The sequence below is a fragment of the Otolemur garnettii genome, unplaced genomic scaffold (assembly GCF_000181295.1).
Source record: "Otolemur garnettii isolate 467f Iridium unplaced genomic scaffold, OtoGar3 scaffold00032, whole genome shotgun sequence".
Taxonomy (NCBI): domain Eukaryota; kingdom Metazoa; phylum Chordata; class Mammalia; order Primates; family Galagidae; genus Otolemur; species Otolemur garnettii.
In genome coordinates this window covers 2,663,808-2,664,414 of record NW_003852427.1, presented here as the reverse complement: position 1 = coordinate 2,664,414, position 607 = coordinate 2,663,808, and positions in this window count along the sequence as shown.

Sequence of the window (607 nt, the reverse complement as noted above, 5' to 3'; positions counted from 1 at the left end):
GTCCACGGTCCGATGCGGGGTTTTCCCCGCACCGCCCGCGCGCTCCGGGTGGCCGCCACAGAGGACTCGGGGTGCGGCCACCCTGACCTGGCTGGGCTGACCTGCGGGCGCCAAGGGGTTAAGTGCGCTCCAGCCGCGGGCCGCCCGGTTAACCCCCTCTGCACCGCCGGTTGTGTTCTCCTCCCCTTTCCCCGAAAGAGGCGGGAGGCGGCGGTGTGCGGATTAACCGCTCCTCCCCCAGCATTTCTTGGGGGTGGGGGTCTGCTTAGGCTCCCGCGGCCCGCCTGGGCTCTAAGCGCCAGCCTTCCTCGGGGCACACCTGGAGGTGGCCCCGCCCCCTGGGAGAACAGGTGCTAGCGGGCGATCGTCGCTGCGGTTTCGGAGCGCACCCTTCCCGGGGCTCTGCCGGGCTCCCTTACTGCTCAGGGACCCAATGGGAGCTCCCCACCCTCTCCTCCTCCCTTTCTGGTTGTGGGGGAGGGGGACGGGGAAGACCGGCACTATAGAGAGCACTCACTGCCCCAGGTAACTGCGTTCAGCGCTAACCCGGTTTCCAGAGCACCCCTGTTCTCCTCCCCAGCCCTGCGCCAGGTCTGGCGCCACCGTG